Source organism: Tamandua tetradactyla, chromosome 4 (genome assembly GCF_023851605.1).
Source record: "Tamandua tetradactyla isolate mTamTet1 chromosome 4, mTamTet1.pri, whole genome shotgun sequence".
Lineage (NCBI taxonomy): Eukaryota > Metazoa > Chordata > Mammalia > Pilosa > Myrmecophagidae > Tamandua > Tamandua tetradactyla.
In genome coordinates this window covers 115,569,213-115,589,851 of record NC_135330.1, presented here as the reverse complement: position 1 = coordinate 115,589,851, position 20,639 = coordinate 115,569,213, and the positions used below count along the sequence as shown (strand labels likewise).

Genomic DNA, 20,639 nt, shown 5'->3' with positions numbered 1-20,639 from the left:
GATAGCTTAAACTCAATCTAAGAATATATTTCAAAAGAATTCCCACAAGCATTATCATACTTTTTTTTCTTTTCTAGCCTTAATGAAAAAGACCTTCTGCTCCTCAAGTCCTCTGATATTCTGATTTTTGAGCAATTCTAAATTTTATGGTTTATTATGAGATAATATTCATCATAAAAAAATGACACAGAAAATAACCACTAACTAGTGATGGTGAAATGGTGCAGTGCATGAAGCAACGGTGTTCGATTACTGCGGTGGCTGTCAACTCCACGTATATGCCAGGCAAAGGTGATTATGGCTTTCAGAATAATGATTTTATTTCTTGAACGATGAAGTAGACATGAGTTTTACTTATCCAACTTATAACTTGACACAGTCTCTATAACAAAAATAATTTTATTATTATGGTAAAAATAAGGTAGAAGCAACAGTAAGACACAATCGCCATAAAGCAGAAGAGCATAATTTCCAGATTTTCCACACTGCAATTTCTAACCCCAAACCCTTACTTTAATAGGGGTCCTGTCTTCATTCAAATGCACTCTCCAAATTCCCACCACCATTTCTAGCCACCAGATATTCAACTGGTGAATCTTTTCTCTAGTGAAAGTTGCACGGAAATGCAATGGCACAGTTCTCTTCAAACTGGAGACAAATATCAATACATGTTAGGGAAAAGGGAACTAATACTTTCGTAAGAAAATATTTATTTAAAAAGTGTTGTGGGAAAATGGCAGAATAGGGAGCGCCAGGAATCAGCCCCTCCACCAGAACAACTATTAAATAGGCAGAAATGGTCTAAATCAACTATTCAAAACTCCAGAATCCAGCAGAACACTGTGCAGCAACCAGGGAAGAGCAGGAGGAAGAGGCTGGTAAATTATGGTCAAGGCCAGCATTGCTCTCTTGGTGCAGCAGTCAGCAATGAGGTCTGGGCTCTGGCATAGGTTGCTGGTGCCAGAGAGGGACATGAAAATGGACTTTCCAAGGTCTGGGGTGGGCATGGGCCAATCACTGCTCATTGCTTTTGATGAGCCACTTTGGATCATGAGGGGCCAGCTCTGAGAGTAGCCATTGTTTCAATCGGCTCCAGATGGCAGGGGAGACCTAAAGATGACGCACTTCCTCAGAGCTGTGGAAGACAGCTGAAGGGCTGCACCAAGTCAAAAAAGTGCAGCTCTGGGGAGCCCTGGAAGAAGCTCCTAGGAGCTTGTTGGCCCCTCCATCATCTCTTCTCAAGGACAGTTTGGACACACTCTGGGATCCCTCTGTGGGTCTCTGGCCTTTTTCCACCTGGGAAAAAATGATTTGGGAAACTTCTCTCCATGTGCTCCCCCACCCCTTATCCCCTTCTGCAGAATGTGCCCTCCAGCTTGAGACAACAGAACAAGTGTAAGAATCAGTTGAGGAGGACTCGGCTTGGGGCAAAGGCTTACCACCTGCTTTTTGTATTCAGAGGAATAGCAGGAAAGGGAAAAGGTTGGTCTCCTGGGAAGTAGAGAGGGAATTCAAACAGGGGATCCCTTAGGGGGATGAGCAAGCACAAGCCTAGGAAAAGACACAGGCTCAGAAAAGACAGGGAGAACCCTGCCCTTTGCATTCATCTTGGGCTGACCTTTCTGATGGAAGGGCTATAACACTGAGGGAGAGCACCAGCCAATGCAAACCCAATGTGCAAAGATGGAACACTCATTCATTGCTGGTGGGAATGTAAACTGACACAGCCACTGTGGAAGACAGTTTGGCAGTTCCTCAGAGAGTTAAGTATAGAATTAACATGTGACCTGGAAATCCTACTTCTAAGTATATACCCAAAAGATATGAAAGGAGGGACTTAAACAGGTATTTGCACACTGATGTTCACAGCAGCATTATTCACAATTGTCAAAAGATGGAATATACAATGGAATATTATTTGGTGGTAAAAAGGAATACAGTTCTGACGTACGTGACAACATGAATGAATCTTGAACATATTATGCTGAGTGAAATATGTCAGACCCCAAAGGACAAATATTGTATGATCTTATTGATATGAAATAATGACAATAAGCAAACTCACAGAGTTACAATCTATAGAGTATTGGTTACCGGGGGATAGATTTAGGGTAGAAAATAGGCAGTTGAAGCTTAAAATGCATAGTTTTGGTAATGGATGGTGACAGTGGTAGCACCACATTATGAACCAAATTAACAGCACTGAATTTTTAACTTGAATGGTGTTGAAAGGAGAAATTTCAGTTTGTATATATGTTACAAGAATAAATTAAAAAAAAATACATGGAAATATTCAATAAAAATAATGAATCCTAAGTTAAACCATGGACTATGGCGAATGGTACAATTATACAAATATGCTTACATCAATTGTAACAAATGTATAACACCATGCAAGGTGTTAATAACAGGGTGATGTACGGGAACCCTGTATTTTATGTATGAAGTTTCCATAAACCCACAACTTCTCTAATAAAAATTAAAAAGTACTTTCACTAAAATAATACACAGTAGTGAGTTCAAAGCTAAAATATATAAAGTAAAAGGAGAATGTCATTCTCTCATTCCTGTCTTCAGCCAACCGCACTCTCCGAGGTACCCACTGGGAAGACAGTCCCTTGGAAAACCACGCCTGCGTACACAGTTAACATCCTTGATCTCATGAAAAACCACAACAACCTATGGGATACATGTTACTAGAAACCTTTTAGAAAAGAAAATGGACTAAAGTTCAGAAGTTAAGACTTTGGATATTTATTCATGGTCACAAAGCGAAGGAATGGCAGACCCAGGATTGAATGGGTCTTATCCTAAACCTCTGTTTTTATAGATTTGGGAAACTAGGTTTTTCTTTTTCTCCAACAAAGATCCAGACTACGTGTTCCCTCTGGGTTTCATTGGCTCCCGAAACAGAGAAATCTGGTATAAAGGTATAGCTCCTTCCTCGGCAAATGCATTCACTCAACAAATCTTTGTTAAATGCTTCCAGTATGCAATCACTGTGCTCAATATCGGGAAAATAAGGGCGAGCAGGACAGACTCTGCCTACAAAGAGTTTTCAATACAGTAGGGGAAAATAAGCAAATTAAAAAGCATTAACAGACTTAAGCTTGCTGTAGTATGACAAACTCGTAGGAGTCTGTCATTAAACGCACATACACACACACACAACAACACACACACACACACCAACAATTAGATTTGGATAATGCTACTTATTAATGTATTAGAAGACTTGCAGGAAGAAAGGAAACTTTCTGGTACACCCCCCCTTCAGCACCTGCCACCCCACAAAAGAAGAAATCATGTACACTGAAACCAGAAGGAGGAGCCATGAGCAGAAAGTAAACATGAAGACAAAATTGCTCAGAGGGAAAATGTCAGCCTCCGGAGGTGCTGCTTGATGAGGAGACAAAGCTTGCTCTAGCAAGGTAAAGCTTCGACCTCAGGCTCCCCAGTTCATCAGGATCTGGAAGCTTTGTTGTATCTCTGCTTGGCCCTTACCCAGTCAGCCTTCGTGAATCCACTATTTCAGTCATAAAAGGCAGCCAAGAAAAGAATCAGAGCAAATCAGCAGAAATCACTGCTGGGAAACAACTCAATGCCCATGCTTTACAGAGAAGATGATATTTCTTAAATAAAAGTAACAATAGTAATTGTGTACGTGTACATGGAGAAAATGAGAGAGAGGGAACGTGTACAGGTCTTGACCTAGAGTTGATCTCTAGCCTGAGGGTATTAATGAGTAAGGTTTTATCAGAAAGTTTCACAGAAGCCTTAGCCCCAGTTGGGCCTAGATTTATCCAAATACATATATTGAGGGTAAATCTGAGGTTTGAGCTCAAGCTTGGTACGAAGAAGTTATAAACATCGCCACCATCAAAGACAGCCTAGAAGAAAATGTTACCACTATGTAGCTAGCTCCTGTTTGCCATCCACGATTCGGCAGTACCTCCCCATGCTTCTGCTACCTGATGAAATATAAGAGTGAGAGAGAGGAATGGCAAGATTGAAGGGAAGTGAGGGCTCTGTGGATAAGAAGGCTGGCAGCTAAAGTTGGGTTACTATTTATGGTGGTTTGGAGCTGTATGTAACCCAGAAAAAGATGTTCTTAAACTGAATCCATTCCTGTGGGTGTGAACCCATTATAGGTAGGACCTTCTGATGTGGTTACTTCAGTTAAGGTGGTGTGTGGCCAAGGATTGGTCTTAATCCTATTACTGGTGTCCTTTATGAGAGGAATGAAATTCAGACAAAGAGAGAAAAAGCCACAGGAAGCAGCCAGAAGCTGAACGTAAACAGAACCTGGAAGAATACGGAGAGGCCAGAAGATGCCACCATGTGACAAGCTCAGGACCAAGATAGTCAGCAACCAGCCTGAATGCTGCAGTCTTCAGGAAAAAAGCACTGTTTTGATGATGCCTTGATTTGGACTTTCTTTTAGCCTTAAAACAGTGAGCTTTTAAAATTCCCATGGTTTATACTAACTCATTGTATGGTATTTGCTTGAGCAGACTAGGAAACTAAAATATTTTTTTCCTTCCCTCACCCCCTTTCTGAAGAGCCCTTTCCAGTTTTACATGTCCTACCCAATAAGTTGTCTCGAACACAAACTATCTCATTATGTTGGCAGCTAGCTAGTGGGCAGGTGCCCAGAGTTCAGTTCTCCTTTCAGCCTGCCACCATGAACAAGAGCTGCAGAAACTAGGACGAGGAGGTGTTACAGAGTTGGGTAAAGCCAGGAACTGAATAAATTAGACACTGAAACTTTCATTCCTAATTCCAAGGGATCACTGACATTTGGGAAGGATGAGGGTCTACTTTATTTACTTTGTAAAGCATAATGAAATAAAAATATCACTGCATGCTTATCACAATCATGACCCACTGTGGCACATACTTCTTCATTCCCAGGAAAGATAAACCCTGAGAAAATGATCTGGTGACTCCCTCTTTGCCTCCCTTAGGAAAATATGCAAAGCAGTTTTGCGGCACAATTTGCTTATCATAGGAGAGCTTCTGTTACAAGCTCCCTGTGGGCCAGTTTGCTGAGCTTTTCTACTTTATGCTGTCAATCTTCAGTTCACAAGTCTGTTGAGGGGCTGTACTGGTTTGAAGCTGTTATATACCCCAGAAAAGCCGTGTTCTTTTCATCCTAATCCAATTTTGTGGGGGGCAGACTTATTGTTTAGGGTGTAACTTTTGACTAGATTATTTCCACAGAGGTGTGGTCCAGTCCATATAAGGTGGGTCTTGATTACTTTATTGAAGTCCTTGAAAAGGGAAAACATTTTGGAGAAAGCTCAAGTGCAGACATTTGGAGATGCTTAGAGGACCAATACAGACATAAACATTTGGAGATCAAGACAGAAGTGGCCTGAATGCTAAGCAAGGACTCACGAAAATAGCCAGAACTTGGAGAGAAGAAATTACCCCTAGCAGATGCTAAACTAAGAGATGAAACCCAGAGTTTTGCCCCAGAGCAGCTAAGCGAGACCCACAGTCGCTCAGTATGGGAGACACTGGAATCAGAAGCTGGAAGCAACAGAACTGGAAATGAGGATGAGCAGATGCCAGCCACGTGCTTTCCCATATGACAGACAGGCCTTTCTTCGGGTCAAGGTATCTTTCTCTAGAAACCTTAATTTGGACAATTTTAAGGTCTTAGAACTGTAAATATGTAAACCTATAACTTAATAAATCCACTTTATAAAAGCTGATCCATTTTTGGTATTTTGCATTCCAGCAGCATTAGCAAACTAAGAGTGCCTTTTGGAAGAGTTGATAGAAATGAAACAATACTGGAAAAACCAACAGATATTTTGATAGTTAAAATCCAATCCCCTTGGATAGGCTCTCATAAAGAAATCCTTTCAATTAAGTCAGCACAGCAAAATCTCCACCAAGGACAACTTCATGCATGTATCTTCACAGGAACCATTCCTCCCTTAACATGACATATTATGGCCTTGCTGGGGTTTTTTTGCCACCAGCACCTGACATTGTTGGTATGTATGAGAGCAGAATAATAAATTAGGTGGTTGGAACCAGTGGGAGTGACCATAATTCAGCATCAGTGATTTGCCTGTAAGCACCAAAGGCTTGTGGTGGAATCTTGATGTCTTAATCAGGCACACCAAATTCAGTGTGATGGCCAGCAACAGCAGAGACCTTTGGGATATAATCTGGCATTAGATCACAAACTTGGGAATCAATGAATTAAGTAAGCCATGCTAGGAAGGTCAACAAATGAAAGAGAAAATGTGAGTTGATGCCAAAAATGTGATACAGAATAGAATTGAGGTTATACTTGGTATCCTCCCAATCAGGGTGGTATTGAGCTCAAATTGTTTCTGAATTTGCAAACTCCTTGCTGAGCCAAAATGCAAAAATAAATTAATACAAAGAAAAAATGGTGATTTCTGAAATAAATTAAATGGAATGTAGTGGTTTCAAATTTATGCATAAAATTTGGAAAAGTCTAAGATATTTCTTCCATTCCATGGGACCACAATTGTTATATGATGTTACATATTTTCATTTTATGCTAATAGCTTTCTCGTATTTGTATATTCTTGACCTAAAACGACAGACGCAATAGAAAGTGTAAGCAACAGGGGTTCACTGTGGAGCATTTGACTGCACAGCATTGCTTGTCCTGCCCACTGGGAAAAAAGGTGCAAAATACTGTGATATTCTAGTTAAGGTTGGTTAATGTGGGTGGAGAAGCATTAGAACTAGGTCAGAGAAGAAGATAAATCCAACCGCCTACTCTGCAGTTCTCTTCCCATCACCCAAAACAAAACAAAACAAAAAAAACAAGCATCTATCAGTAATAACACATTCAAATCTCACAGAGAAGAAGTTAATAGCAATAACAAGCTGGAGCGACTAAAAATGCTTGCCTCTGTCCATTTACCTACGAATCCTAGAGCTCAATCAGGGAACTGCGGCACATTTACATTCTTAATTTCTTTTTTCTTTTCTTTTTGGTTCTTCAGAGAATACCTCCTTAGATATAGGTGTTTTAAAATTCTGATCAGAATTGGCAGTGGGAAAAGAGCTGGGGAAATAATGGAGACTCCAGTACTAAAGTGACACATTCACAAACCCCATGAATGTTTAATGAAGGAACAATGCCCACAATTAGATTTGAAATGAGGTTTTTTTTTGTGGGCGCTCTTATAGCAAGTGGAGTATGAGTGGTTTTTACTTTATATTCAGTAAATGATACCAAGTACAAAATATGCCACAATTTAATAGAATATAAAAGCAAATTGTTGATCATTCCCTAGCTCTTTTTTCTTCCCCTAGTTTTCAGAACTATGGCAGTTTTTTTCAATTGCATTTCATTTTATTTAGACTCCAAATATATGCCGAGAACTCAAAATGGTACAGAAAGTCATTTTCAAACAGTCATGACCTAAAGCTGTCATTTCGGGTTGCATGGAAAAGTATTGTTTGAATTGTTTTAAACTGTATAACAGTTCCAAATGTAGAACTTTACAGAAAAGATAGTTAAGCTGCCCATTTTCAAGCTAAGCAATCTCAAATGAATATAAAAAAAATTAACAGTGTAAAAAACAGTGTGTGGTGATGCTATTTAATTTGCATTTTGAGGCTAAAGCTTAACTCGTGTCTTTGACTTCACATGGCTTAAATTTCCAGCATCATAGGAACTCATGCAAATGGCTTCCCAACAGTCTTAGATGACTCCCTCCCTCACCTTAGCCCCTTCTCTGCTGAATGCCACCTCTGCAGACAGGCCCTCCCTGAACTCTACATAAACAGCAGCTTCTGTTACCATCTGTCCTCTCCCAAGTCTTTGTTTTCTCCATAGGATTTCCCAGTATCTGTTGCCATATTACATAATTACTTCTTTGATAAGTTGGTTCTTCATGAGCACAGGTTTTTTTCTTCTTCTTATGTTTTTGCTGCTAAATTTGCCAGCAGCCAAAACTGCCTCGTGCATCATAGAAAGTCCCCTTCCCCATAAACAATTGCAGAAATAAATACTGTGCACCAGTGTGTATGTATATGTGTGAGTATATAGACACACACATGCAAATTTGTTGAACAAATGAAGTACATTGTTATCTTCATGTATTAAAAATGAAATATAATTATTTCCAGAGTTATAGTTTCCCTGAGGTCCCCCCAAATAAAATCACTGTGATGTTTTAAAGATATACATGTTATTCAGCCCCACATCTTGGCCCTGTGATTAAATCACGGATTGCTTTTGTGATTATTACCACTGGTTTCTACTTTGATCTCAAGCCTTTTTTGGGTCTAGACACTAGGAACTCCAGGGATCAGTCCTGCCTTGTCCTTTTTACCAGACACCAGTAATTAATCCTATCCATCCAAAACCAACAAATTGTCTAAAAACACATATGAAGAAATCTGTTTACTAAGCTCTTTAAGTATAAGGAAATAATACACCTTACCCGTAATTCCCTAAATTATAGCCATCTCTAAAGTATTAAGGACACAACTCAGCCCTCAGTTTTTTAACACACTAGAACACAGTTGTTCTCTTTTCCTGCCAGGGAAATGCAGCCATCCATGCTGTTCCGTGACCCACTGGTCAAACGCGTCAGTGTTCTCGGCTGGAACACACCTCAGGCACACCCAGGCCTCAGCCTGATGGAAGGTGGATGGCTTAGAAACTGATCCTGGGAAACCCACATTTCGTTACCTCTGGCGGTAAGCCCAGAGGAATGTGCTGGGTGGAGGCCTGTTACTCGCACCTGGTAAGGAGGATGGCCTGAGGCTGGAGGCTCCAATGCCACGGGGACTGGCCAGAAAGATACACTGATATCCACATGAATGGCCAAGGGAGCTTCTAGAAGAAACTGGAGGGAGCCTCAGGGCAGTCATTTGCTATCTCTGGCAATAAGGCCTTTGCTAGCCGGGGAAGCTTGCCTGCCCTTGCAAGGGAGCAACTGTTCTTGGGCCTCCCATTCAATGCTGCGGTCTCTGCTATGCCAGCTGTCTTTGCAGTTAAGGTCATGCCTCGTTTTACCTCACTGCCCTGCTGAGGAACACAAACTCTCTAGCAGAAGTATCTGACTCTGCTTAAGGTAGGAGTAATGAGAAAGGTGTTTTCAGAACCCTTCAGAAAGGTCTTATCTCTGCGCTCACATACAGTGAAAACAAGGTTTTTCAAATAAATGCAAGGATTTGTATCAGAGAAGAGAGGAGTTGCTCTCTCTAGCCCAGTGAGTCCTCTCTGAGTGCTGGTGTACAATGCCTCTTCTACAGTGCTCACGACTTTCCCCTGAGGGTGCAGAGTTTCCATTTCTTCCCCATATATCTTCCATTTTAGGTGCACATCAAGGCTCACCTTCTCCAAGAAACCTTATGAAGATCAGTTCTTCATGACTGCTTCCTCCCCGAAAGTCCAGGCTTCTCCAACAAAGGTATATCAGAAGATTTAACGCCGTACATAAAACCGTTATCTTAATTTTTAAACACTTTAATACATTTCTATAAATTATGAATTTTATAAATGTTTATAAATGTTATAACTGTACCATTTATGTTGTATCATGTGGAATTGATGCTTTTATTGATAAAAATGCTTAAATATTAGCAGTTTCCAATAACTCAACCTAATATATGTGTCAGGAAAAAAATGAGTTAGAAGTAAACAGCATGATTTTGCCGATATTATTGCTTAGGGTGAAGCTAAAATGGACACTTTATTTAGTCATCTATAAATAAATAAGTAAATAAATGTTCTGCTAGTGCAGATACAGCAAAAATGCTTAAGCTGGTATCCATCATCTAACGGCAGAACAGCTGCATTTTGAAAGCCAATGGGTTTCCATGCCCCTTTTGCTAGTGACAGCTCATTGTCCTGTGGTTCACTTCTTTGTGTATCTATGTATTTGTGTTTTCTTTCCAACTAGTTCTTCCAGACAGTAAGAGGCAAGGGCCAATTTGAAAAGACCAGCATCTTAGCAAGGTACCATGCACATGGTAGACAGGACCAAGATATGGATTTGTTCTGGTTACTTATGATGATTATCTCTTACCAGCAAATACAATTTATTTCTCTTTTTGTTCATTTTAAAACTGGAAACTGATGGGCCTTCCAAGAGAGTATATTGTTCTGATCAGGGAAACCTAATGGCTAGAGCAACTACAACTCAGGACTCCAATGCAGCATTGCACATCAAATGCTGGAAACTGACCTCATCACAAGACAGTACTGAGAGGTAGCATGATCTGTCAGACAGAACATGAGCGGACCACAGTGGATTCATTATATTTAGCAGAACAGTGTGCACAAGCTTCCTCCACTTCCTAACTCCAAATAACAACGCCACCAGCAGATGCAAGAGAAGAATCCATCTCTTTCCGTGATGCTGCATTGGCACTTGTGCTGCCCGCCCACTACCGACCATGACAACTGCATCCGGTTAATACCATCCTTTAAAAAATGATGCTGGGATCTTCTGGAATGCATGTGGGTAAAGATGACTCACATGCTTTGGAAAATAAACTAATGTTACTCATACCTACCTATTTCCATCTTCTTTTAAAAACGCAAACTGGAAGCACTTAGTATTTTGAAAGCTTTTGCAACTTACACTTTTTTTACCCAGTGGTTAAGAAACAAAGATTCTGCCTACTAATTAGTCTTCATTTCCATTCTTAGAATGAAATGTCTCCACAGTAGCTGGAGGCCAGTCACTAGATTCTGAAGCCAGTGTGATTAAAGAAAGAAATTATTGCTACCATGTGGTTAGGGGAAAGTAAAGATGTTATTTTCATCGGGGACATCAGGGAAACACCACAGAGCAGAATATGGGCTGAGTCTTGAAGGATTAGAAGACCTCCATGGGAAGAGAAAGAGGGAAAGTAGGCAGTTTAAATAGGGAATGGAGTGCTGGGGGCTGCTGGATGGACAGAGCTGCTTCTCACTTCACTACTATACCCTTAAGTGAATTTATTGAGATTCGATTGGTTTCTGAATCTATATAATGAAAATGATAGTATTACTCTCAAAAATACTGCTCTGTGAAAAATGTCAAGGATTTAAACTGATGTTTCCCAAGTAAAATTTTTTTCTACATAAGATGCTAGCTTATCAACCTGAAAACTAGGAAGCGTATGCATCAGCGTCTTTATAAAAGATAGACTAAAAAGATTAGAGACTTTTGGCAATGTAAATGTGCATTTACTCACCAAATCATAAAATACGAAACCTACGAAAACAGGTCATTTAAGTAGAAAGAAAATGAAGCATAGAGGATAGTCTCAGAATTCATTCACCGAAGAGACGAAAAAATACGCAAAGTGTCACATATTTTAAGAGTGTTTTACATAAAGTCATGGAGATCGAATTTAGCATGGTTTAATTGAACCAGGTTAGGGATGGCAGGGGTCTCAGGGGTCTGTCTGTTCACAGCCTTTGATGACAGAGAAGAATGATATAATAGCTTTAATATTGACCAGCTGCAAAAACGTCAATAGCAACATGAAAATGTCAGAACTCTTGGAAGAAGGTTACTATACCATCCTGGAGTTGATAACAGTGAGGCTAGAGAACATTAATTCTAATCAGAGCCACAGCACTGACTAAGGAAAAACATTTTTAAAGTTCAGAGGGAAGTATGGTACAAACACATAGATACCAACTCCAAAACTAGTGTGAGTCAAGGGAGACTCCAAAGAAGAAAACTTTGATTAAATATCTGTATACTCACAGTCATAGTGAAAGGAAAAGTGGGAGGCAGCTATAGAAATCACTACTCCCTTCAAGAACTTTTCTGATGAATTCTGATTCTAAAATGACAAGAGTAATAAAGGGAAAACAGGGACACAAGTGTAAAGACAATCACAAAAATGCAGGAAGAAATCATAGAAGAATACTAGAGAGGCTTAAATCCAGCAGGACTAGGATAAACAATTTTGAAAAAGTGCCAATGGCAGTACATGGAATGTATTTTTTTTTAAATATCTGAAGAGGAGAAACAAGGAAAAATACTACTGGGGAAGGCCAGTAACAAACCACTAAGATAACAAAATTGTTTAACTCCCATTTTGTGAGTCTCCTTTGCAAGCAAAATAGTCTATAAAATTGGGAATGTAGAATAAACAAGGCCAGTCTGGAATTTCAGTTCAAGGTGTGGTGGCCAGGGCTGGGGGAAAGGGCATTAGAGCTAGGCACTGATATTCTCAGCACAGTCAGGTGGAAGACCCGGGTCTAGCACCAATGTGATATGATGCTAGGTTTAATGCTTCCCATTTCCTTTTCTCAGAAGTCTCCGTTCATGGACAGTTTGTTGGAATTATGCCATTGGACCTTGAGAATCAAGTGTAACTTTGGAAACTGCCCATAAGGATTACAGAATTCCAAAGAGTTGGCACCAGTTTTGGAATGACAACTTCTTAGCTTTGTGACCAAGGAATAGGAAGATAAAAGCACGAGGGTAATTGTCACATATCAAAAGGAAAACAAATATAGATTAAATAATTAGTTAATAAGAGGTTAGGATGAAAGGGTAGGGGTATACCAAACAGAATTCAGGTTCATTCATTCCTTTTTCTTTCCTTCAGTGAATATTTAGTTAATTCCTTTGTATACCCCAACAGTTTAAGTTCTAGGCACACAAAGATCAATGTAACACATGGGCGGGCAATGGTGGCTCAGTGGCAGAGTTCTTGCCTGCCGTGCCAGAGACCTGGGTTCAGTTCCTGGTGCCTGTCCATGTACCAAAAAAAAAAGATCAATGCAATACAGTCCTTTCTCTTAAGAAACTCACAGCAAAGGAGGAAGGTCCAGGCAGAATGGGCAGTATGTAGGTAGTTATGCAGATGCATAAGTATACAAATGAAAGCACAGTTATTATAAAGAACACAAAGGAAGGGCCAACTGACTCTACGAGTGAAAACTGCTTTTAGGTTTGCTTAAAAAATGAATGAAATTGAAAGTGAGGGAGGGGATTAAAAAGTGAGAAAAAGGTGTTTTGGGCCTTGCACAAAGCAGAGGTAATAGTTGTGAAAAGTGAATGCATGGTATAGAAAGCAAGTACTTTTTTTTGGCTGGAGATTCAGGGGCAAATAGTGTGGATAGTGGTGGTTAGTGGTGCTGAAAATATAGGTAGGGATATGGGAAGGGGTTTAATCTCACAGAAAATGGGGATCCAATAAAAATTTTAATTTAATTTTTTTCTTTTTTTATTGTGAAAAAGAATACATGCACAAAAACGCAATAAATTTCAAAGCATACCGAAACAATTAGTTATAGAACAGATTTCAGAGTTTAGTATTAGTTACAGTTCCACAATTTAAGGTTTTTCCTTCCAGCTGCTCGAAGACACTAGAGACTAAAAGAAATATCAACATAATGATTCAGCAGTCATACTCACTTGTTAAATTCTATCTTCCACCTTCTCCTTTGGTCTTTCTCCCAATCTTTAGGTATATTGGGGCTATGCCCATTCTAACTTCTTCATGTTGGAAAGAGTTTTCAATAATATGGGATAGGGAGATGGAAGTAGTTGATGATCTGGAAAGGCTGGCCCCTGTGGATTTCAGGACTTTTCTGGCCTAGGAACCCATCTGGAGGTTGTAGATTTCTAGAAAATAACCATAGTGCAAGGAATCTTTGTAGAATCTCAGATAGAGCCGTAGATGTTCTTTAGGGTCAGCAGAAATGGTTTTGGTTGTGGGTTGGCAAATCATGATAAATAGCGATATCTAGCTGAAGCCTGCACAAGAGTAGTCTCCAGAATAGACTCTGGACTCTATTTGAACTCTTGTAGCCACTGAAACCTTATATGTTACAATTCTTTTCTCTCTTTTGGTCAGGAAGTAATTGTTGATCTGACAGTGCCAGGACCAGGCTCATCCCTGGGAGTCATATCCCATGTTGCTAGGGAGACTTTCACTCCTGGACATCATGTCCCATGTAGGGAAGAGAGTAATGATTTTACTTGCAGAGTTGGGCTGAGAGAGAGAGACAGGCCACATCTGAGCAACAAAAGAAGTTCTATGGAAGTAACTCTTAGGCATAACTATAGATAGGCTTAGCTTCTCCACTGCATAAATAAGCTTCACCAGAGTAAGCCTCAAGATCAAAGGTTTGGCCTGTTGACTTGGGAGTCCCCAATGTCTGAGACAGTATCAGGGGCTTCCCTAGTGGCAAAGTTCAACACCTCCATATTTTCCCTCCCGTCCCTCAAGGGACATCGCCAATACTTTTTAATTATCTACCCAACATACCCTGGGATGTGTCTGGGTATTCGATTAAGATATACAGAATTATAAGTGTTCACTCCCCTTTATGTTTGGGTTGTTTAAATGAACTCAACCAGACAGGTTGAGTTAGATGTGTGCTACAGAAAAGTTAGGTTTTTTGACAAAATAAAACTCTCTTCTTTTGGTCTCATACAGTGGGTGAAGTTCTAAAACACAATGTTCTCACACCTGTACTCTGATTTACCTTAGTTCCAAACCAATCGGCTTTGTTTTTATCATTGAAGTCTGATTTCTTTTTCAATTTCTTTAACAGTTGTTGTATGTGGGAGTCTTTTAAATTGGGGGTGAAAGGGTCAACTTTGCAATTTAGAATGATAATTTCTTCAGCAAAGTGGAGGATGAGCTCCACAGGGAAAGAAGCTCAAGAAGGGTAACCTATCTGGAAGCAAGACATGAACGAGGACCCCAAATGATGCAGCAGTAGTTGAGACAGAGAGGGAAGAGATTTGAGAGAGAGTTCTGAAAACAGAATGGATAGGACTCAGTGAGTGTGTTAGTTTACAAGCTGCCAGAATGCAATATATCAGAACTGGAATGGCTTTTAAAAAGAGAATTTAATAATTTACAAGTTTATAAGGAAATGAAAGTATCCAAATTAAGACACCAACATGAGTTACCTTCACTGAAGAAAGGCCGATGGGTCAGGCATACCTCCCTCAGCTGGGTAGTCACTAAGCTGACATCTGCCAGTCCCTTGCTCCTGGGTTCTGTTGCTTTCAGCCTCTGTTCCTGTGGGGGTTCCTCACTTTGCTCCTCTGAGGCTGGCTCTCATCTCTTGCTTCCCTTGGCTCTCTCCATGTTCTGGCTTGCTTAACCTCTCATGGTGATGTCTGCTGGGCTCCAGGTATCTCCTAACATCCGTGTCTCTGTTCTCTGAAACACCTGTTCTCCAAGCGTCTATGTCTATTCCCTCTGTCTGCTCTGAGGCTTCTGTCATTTCTGACTCTCTCCAAAATGTTTCTCCTTTTAAAGGATTCCATCCCAACTAATTAAGACCCTCCTGGAATGGATGGAGTCACATCTCCATCCAATAACATGTCACATCCACAACTGGGCATGTCACATTTCCATGGAGATGATCTAATCAAACTTCCAACCTACAGTACTGAATCAGGATTAAAAGAAACAGATGTCTCCACAGGATGGATCAGGATTAAAACATGGCTTTTCTGGTTTATATAATACTTTCAAATTGGCACAGTGAGGGGGAGGCAGGGGGCGACAAGTATGATGGTAAAAGAAGGTAATATTCAAAAACTATTCCAAGGTTCTTGATTCAGGGGACATGGTCGATGGAAATAGGGGATCCCCATGTTAGAAGAACAGTTAAAGGACTAGTCTAGTTCAGAAGGAGGAAAATGTGAGCTTTCTACAGAGAGATCAGATGCTGCTTCTGCTGAACTTACAGACCATACAAGGGCATGTCTGAACCCAGAAAGATAGCTACTTCTCTCCTGGGCCTGGCCCATGTGCTTCCCCACAACTGCAGTATCAGAATGTCCTGAGGAGGTTTTTACACACACATATGCAGTGGCCCCACCCTGGAGATTTCGATTCAGTGGATCCTGATGTGAAGATACGAGATCTGGTGCTCATCAAAATTTGACAGCTTCGGGAGGATACAGTAAAAAATACTAATTTGCTTGGTTACTTAATTTAAGGAAGGAAAGAAGGCTTCCTGAAGCTTTTGAGAAAGGAGCTGGTTGGCCATCCATACTCAATAGTGTAGTACTGGCGGGGGGAGTTTGCATAGACCACGTTTCAGGTCTTCCGATCTTTGGGGCCCTTGAGTGTGACATGATGGCAATCCTGGCTCCCGCTCCTGCAGGGATGGACTGGCCAGGAGATCACTGGTCCGACGCAATGCATCTTTCCTTACACTATTGATGACTATCTTCTCTTACAGCCTCCTGGTTTTTAACTTCATAATTTTTTATGTATTTGTAAATATATATATATATTTTTTCCCCCATTTATTTTTTTCCCCAATGTCTGTCTCTCCTACTAGACTCAAGTTCCATGCAAGCAGTCATTCTGTTTCTTTGGTTCACTATCATGTACCCAGCACCCAGCAAAACACAGACATTGAATAATTTAATGAGCAATGAGCCAGATTATTTTTATGAAAACTTTTAGGCCACACTGCATCAGTTTCAATATGCCTACAGAGCCGTGAATATATTACAGTCCCAGAAGAGGGTTTCAGAAATAATCAAAAGCATACAGTAAACAGATAAGATATTTTTGGAGATTTTGCTTTGTTTTGTTTATACCTCAAGAAAACACTTGGCTTTAAGAACTCAGATATTATTTAAGGCAGTTCCCTACCTGAAATAAATCAAACTAAAAATAGAGAATAAATAACTAAAAGGATGGGACAGGTACAGGTGTATAACCTGAGAAAGTTAATAGAAACGCGGTTTCTGTTCCTTATCTAGATCTGAGCAGCCTTTAGCCTCAAAGCCAAAGGAAACTGAAGCTTTCATACCATTTACATCTTAATGATCAAATCTAATAATTGGGTACAAAACAAACAAATGAATGAAAGGATGAACTAATGAGGAACCAAAAGTGCACATTAGCAGGGAAATTAAAGAAGTAGAAACAGCTGGCCAACTTGAAAAATCATAAATGCCAAAATTCTCCATACTTAGGGGCTACCCATGTACTCTTATGTGTTTAACAGTTAAAGATTTAAATACTTACTATAATACTGAACTAACTCAGGATATTTTTTATGTTTTATTACCATGCGAACAAATGTGAGTTTTTTTACACAAAAAATTATCAAAATCAGGATTCTAATTTACCTGAAAATTTGCAAACCAACTACTACTATGGGTTGCTCCTTTCATAAAAATTATCTAATCTAAGTCTTACAATGACCAGGTTTTACACTTCAGGAAAATGAAAATTGGAGTAATATTAGATGTATTCTTCAAACTAGGATACCATAAGAAGTGTTAATTATATATAAAAATCATTGAAGGCAGTTTATATAGTATCATTTTAATCTGAGTGAAGCTGTTTATTATGGCTATAAAATATATTTTATTAGAATATCAAATATAAACCTCAATCATCAGAAGCATGGGAGACCATTGTATCCCGATTAATGATATAATTTGATTGTTAACTAAGGATAAAATAATAAAGTTTCAACTGATGGTATCAAAGACATGTTGAAATTGGTAACAAGACATATCATGTGTCCCCTGACATCATATCTGAGAAAGGCACATCACTTTTACAAATTTGCACAACTTCAATTTAATCATGAGAGAATGTTAGATAAACTTAAATCAAAGGCACCCTACAAAATAACTAGCCAGTACTCTAAAAATGTCAAGGTCATAGAAGACAAAGAAAGACTAAAGAATTGCTGGTATTTCTGCTGTTTTCAGGTCATCGTTCTGAATATCAGGAGTCATTACATAATTCTGGGCATACAAATGTAGGTTTAACAAACTGGAATAATCCCATATTGAATCCAGGGCATTAGCTAACAGATATTCCCTGATGCAAACCTGTTTTTACATTATTATTACATTATTATTTACATTAATTTCCCCCTAAAAGTTATATCAGAAGAGGATTCTCTATTAGCTAGAGATTCCAGTTTACTGATTGAGAATTACTTTATACTAAGCTAAATTTATATATGTAATTTCTTGCAAGGGTTGCATGTCTTTCTAAAGCACTGTCTCAACTCAGATGATTAGAATTATAATAGTTACTTAGATTGTCCAAACAGGAAAGTGGATAGACAGTAGAAATGCAACAAAGGGAAATCAGAAAATTTAAGCAAGAAGGAAAGGAATGCAATTCCCTTGAAATACACAGATTAACCTGCAGACACTACCAGATGCTTCAGGCTAGAAGGAGCAGCTTGTTTCTAAACAGATTTTAATTTTTAATCCAATGCCTTGGATGCAGCTCTGCCACCTGGAGGCTCTGTCCCAGGACCTACCTGTCCTAAGGCAACACTGCATGTCTGGAAGGAATCCTCACCTTTGAGTAAATGCAATCTCCAGTCAGCCACCGGTGCTGCAGGTTATGAGCTGAAGGGCCAGTAATAAAAGTTGAAGGAGATTTTACAATGAGGCTGGGATTTTCCCCTCAGAGATTTTTTTAGTAGTGAGAAAAGACACAGCCAATAGGTATTAAGTAGGGATAGGAGTGGGGAAGGGGATATTTGTCTTTGAAATAAGCTTCTAATAAATAAAGATCAGCTTTATGACTTAAAATTGGAGTAGGTATAAATGTTGGCCCAAATGCCCATGATACAAATGCTCCAACACGCAAAAGAGCCCCTGGGAAATTAAAGCACCTATATGTAGGGAGAATTGAACAGCACAGGGTCCCAGAGCTTCCTTCCACTCATAGAGCTAAAACAAGTAAAGAGGAACAGAGTCTGACTGACTGAGAAGCTCTTTGAGATCTCAGATTAGCTGTGTGTTAGTGCAGGAAGGTCTCAGCTGTCCAGGAAAATGAGAACACATTTTAAAAGCTGCATTTGAATTTTAAAGGTACTCAACATTTCTAGTATTGTTTACTGAAAAAGGTCAACACTCAAGTGTCTTTATTTACGCACTGCAGGTTTTCCACATGACCTATGCTGGAAATGTGTTAAATACAGAGTTCCAGAGCCAAGAATATTATTTTTCAACTCAGTGGATCCATTATTAAAGGGCCTCTGCTGTGCCCACCACTGGGAGGTGGAAGAGGCTGCTGTGACCCTGCATGGGGAATGTAAAGGCCAAGTCAACTGACAGTCATCATCATAAACTAACAATAACCCCAAATCCACAGTAAGCCCCATTCCCCTTCCTGGTTCCCTTTTGGCCAAGCTAGAAAAAGGGAAAGTGGAAACCTCTCAACAAAACTCATATCAAGCTTCAATTCCAAGCACAGTATCTTAGGCTCTTTGCTCAGATTTATGCCTGGTTCCTTTTCCATATTTCGGCTCAGCATAAGCATTCACACTGGTCCTCGTTCTTCCTGCAAATCAAGGGTATAACATACTGATGCTTTCGAAGAAGATTTATGTTAAAATCATTAAATGCCCATGCAAGCAATTTTTTATTAACTGAACCAGAAATAATACATAATACCAATTTTATGAGAGTGAAAAGACTTATTCACTTTAGTAGACCAAGAATATCTTTTGTATAAATTAGAAATCTTCTTAGGAGTAAATACAGTGTCTTAAATAAACTATGGAGATGCACAAAATTACTGCCAGGAGAAATATGACTGGAGTACAAGGAGTGCTCAATCAGTTAAGGAAAAATATTACTTTAGAGTAGGCAAATTCCCTGTAACTTAAGAGCTTATTCATTTTATATAAATACTTTTCACTTGGGAAAATGCTCTCTTTAAAGTGTTCCCTTAGTGCATTTAAACACATAATTTGATTTACAGAAGTTAGCCTTACATGTAACTTTTCCAGTAAGCATCTTTTGGGTAAAGCTGAGTGACTCTACGACCAAACATTCTGCCCTCTATAGATGTGGGGAAACAAGTAAAAAACCAGCATTCCCTATGCATGGTAACACATGCTAAGTTTTAGATAACACTTTCAGCTTAAAAACAAATATACATGGGTCCTCAGGAACTTTCTTTAGGACATTTTAGAAGCTGTGCCTTTTAAATTACATTTTCACTTGATACGCCTTCTAAAAGCTTAGAACACATATTAAGGGAACTGCCATTGACACAATTTGATTCAACACATCATCATGTGTAAGAATTCCTGGTGCACACTGTTCACAAGGCTCTGTGCATGGGAGGCGAGACCACTCAGGCATGGTCCAGGGTCCCTGCTTTCCAGGAGCCCACAGGTGGGCTCGCAGGGCAGGCCCATACATAACTGGCTCTAATACTGGCGAGAAGTGCAAGGTTCTAGTGGTATGAGCAAAACACTCTGGCCACCCAGGATGAGGAGGGGGGAGTCTGGAAGGAGACAGGGGAGCAGGGAGAGAAAAGGCTCAGCAGGGCAGATGACATTTAAGCTGGGTCTTAAAAGATGAGCAGGATTACATCAGCCAGACTGGAGGCATTCCAAAAAAGGGGAAAATGAAAGAGCCCAGACATGCCACATTTAAAAAATTACATTTGTAGAAATGTTTTACTGCGAAGAGATTTTAAGTTTGCAATGTTTAATGTGAAGGAAAAATTACAAACCAGATGGTGTCTTTCTGACCAGTCCACCCTTCTTCAAGCACCTTAGATGATTAGTGAATTCCTGAATCCATGTAGTAATAAGAAAGAGGTGAGTTGGAGTGCCTTGGTAGTCTGACAGAAAGTGAAATGCTTCAATAGCTGAAGTAAAAAATTGGAGTTGCCCCTACAGGTCTGTG

At 39.7% G+C, this 20,639-nt stretch overlaps 1 protein-coding gene across 8 annotated transcripts in view; it reads right to left on the bottom strand.

Annotated features, from left to right (window-relative positions):
- The window catches only part of ENOX1 (ecto-NOX disulfide-thiol exchanger 1), a 311,721-nt gene that overhangs the window by 219,511 nt on the left and 71,571 nt on the right, over positions 1 to 20,639 (bottom strand). For 2 of the 8 annotated variants that reach the window (XM_077158332.1, XM_077158336.1), the window contains exon 2: positions 13,386 to 13,595. The exons of the other annotated variants lie outside the window; for them this stretch is intronic. The gene's annotated coding sequence lies outside the window, so the exon portion shown is untranslated. The remainder of the gene's footprint in view (positions 1 to 13,385; positions 13,596 to 20,639) is intronic. 8 annotated transcript variants of the gene reach the window in all.